This window comes from Halyomorpha halys, unplaced genomic scaffold (genome assembly GCF_000696795.3).
Source record: "Halyomorpha halys isolate HHAL.00 unplaced genomic scaffold, Hhal_1.1 Scaffold1178.1, whole genome shotgun sequence".
Lineage (NCBI taxonomy): Eukaryota > Metazoa > Arthropoda > Insecta > Hemiptera > Pentatomidae > Halyomorpha > Halyomorpha halys.
The window spans coordinates 158,975-161,300 of NW_027113132.1; the positions used below are offsets into that span (position 1 = coordinate 158,975).

Genomic DNA, 2,326 nt, shown 5'->3' on the forward strand with positions numbered 1-2,326 from the left:
AAACTCTATTATTTGCAGATGATATCCTCATTTACTTTGCCACTAAACCATTTCAATATCAATATGCAACTCAACTCTTACGAAGGACATCCCAGGCAAATGTAAAGCTGTCTAAGCGGCAAAAGCTGCATCATTGATCCCCCCAACTGACTGCTTAGATTGGCCCCACAACGACCTCTATCTTTGTAGTAGTTTTCAATTATTTTGTATGTTTTTGCAAAAACGTTACACCAAGTTTTGAAGGTGAAAAACGTATTTCTACTTTGTTCATCAATAACTGAAAGTTTCAAACCACTCTTTCAATTACCTTTTCTTTCTGTCTCATCAAAGGTAAATCCGCTTTTAGCAACTCTTTAAACCTTCAGTTTCAAGGAAAAACATATGCCCAGCCGTGTTAATAGATCAAGACAAAAAATTTAAAAAAAATTTTATACAACCTTAGCAATTTTATACCGGTAATGTTAATAATTTTATTTGATGAGAAATTCATTTCTAATAATTATTCATTTTACTCGGATGTTTTTAAATACTGAGATGCCTTGTTTTTTGAAAGAATGTTTGCTAAAGAAATATTTCCTGGAGAGCCATAAAATATGCCTGTAGAAGAAGAGATGGGGGGAGGTTGGTCGGACTGTAAGTGTGTAGGGGAAGCCGAGCGGAGAGCTGCTGGTGGATGAGGCTGTCTGGCAACAAGGAGGAGCCGAGCAAGGCGAGGGATGGTCACCAGCTGACCCGCGATCATGACGAAGAGGCCACACTCAGGCAGCTGCTTATGAGGTAATATATTATATTAATTTAGATTAGAAGTAGAAAAATTATAAGTTATTATATCTTAACTATTGTAGGCATCACCAAATAAGCCTGGTGGACATTTTTATCATGTTATCCCTCTTACTTACTCTTACTGGGAGAATACGCATGTGGGATCAGCGATTTCAACGAACCTTTTTATAGCTATATGAAGTAAAAATATTAGACACGGGTCCGATGGTTCGTTGTTAGTATAGTAAAAAAAAAATGTTTCCCTTACTTTCGGTCTTCGAGTTTTTTTTTCATATACCATAAAAAAATACATTACCTTAATACAACTCCATCAATCTCTACTAAACTTATTAGTAGCTTAGGACTATCCAAACTGTATGGAACAATACAGAACATACCCACGTAAACCAATTGAAATTGGAGATGTAAAATAAAAACAAACTTACTGGAAAATTTATAGAAACTTTTCTTCATTGTAAAGGAATAATATCTAAAAGATATCGCTATCGGTTGGAAGATTGGAAACTCAGCTTTTCACCATTTATAGTAACGTTGTATTTGGGTAAAGTTATATCCATTGGATTTTCGTAATGAGGATATGGATCAAGAGCTTAGTATGGATAGTTTGTGTGACTAGAATTACTGAGTGAGGGCTGGGCTAGTTGTGATATATGCGGAGCTTGGGTATGAGGAGCTGTTTCGGTTTTCAACAGTAGTTGAGACGGGAAGTTTGTTGAAACAGCTGGACGAGATTGTACTGGGAGTGGAGGTGGTGGCGGCAATTTTACCCGTACGGGTTAGATGATGGCGAGGATTTTGATGACGTGGAGGTTGAGGCTAGGGATGGGAGGTCAGGGGCTTAGGTTGAGAAATCTGAGCCACCTGACGTTGAGGCTGGTTTTTCTTCATTGTGATCTTGGAGTATGTCCGAGTTGAGTCGTGAGATCGATCTTAGGTTTTTGAAGCAGACGGCTGCGATTCGGTGACATGAGCTAATGTCTTCAAGTTTGGGAAAAATTCCAAATTTTTAGTTTCAGGTGACAGGGTACGAGTTTGTTGCAAGCTTTTTGATACCATGAAGTGTGATCTCACCTTGTGGAAATTTTTGTAGATTTCACCGCACCTGTAGTTTGCTGGGTGTTTCTTTTTTACCGAGAGCTCATTTTGCCGGTTCATCCCGAAGTTTCTGGCAAATTTCAGTTGCATAAGTCCGCACCTAGCCTGGTGAAGGCAATGGGTCCTTGTATGCCCTAAGTTTCGACACCTGGTGCACTGGACAATAATAAGTTTTTGTCTGGGCTCCTCAAATTTAACTTGAATAAATCAGCCTTGTAACCTGAAATATTTTAGGATTATTTCGAGCTGGCTCGAAATCGAAAAAGAATAACAGCAGTGGGTACTTTTCTTTGAAAAAAATTAAAATTATATCCTAGTTGACTGAGTATATTTTCTATCAATGTAGGTTTTATGAGATTGGTTTTATTTTATAGTAAAACTATAAAAATATAGTAGCTTATCCTTCTTTAATCTTTCCTTGATAACTCTCCAAGGGGTCTCTTCGTCA

General features: G+C 37.7%; 1 long non-coding RNA gene across 4 annotated transcripts in view; it reads left to right on the forward strand.

Annotated features, from left to right (window-relative positions):
* LOC136796602 (uncharacterized) overlaps nt 1–771 on the forward strand; it is a 115,317-nt gene extending 114,546 nt beyond the window's left edge. The window contains exon 3 of one of the 4 annotated variants that reach the window (XR_010844342.1): nt 604–771. This is a non-coding gene — a long non-coding RNA (uncharacterized lncRNA). The remainder of the gene's footprint in view (nt 1–603) is intronic. The other 3 variants (XR_010844341.1, XR_010844340.1, XR_010844343.1) reach the window with 3 other exon arrangements.
* The last annotated feature ends 1,555 nt before the right edge of the window (nt 772–2,326 follow it).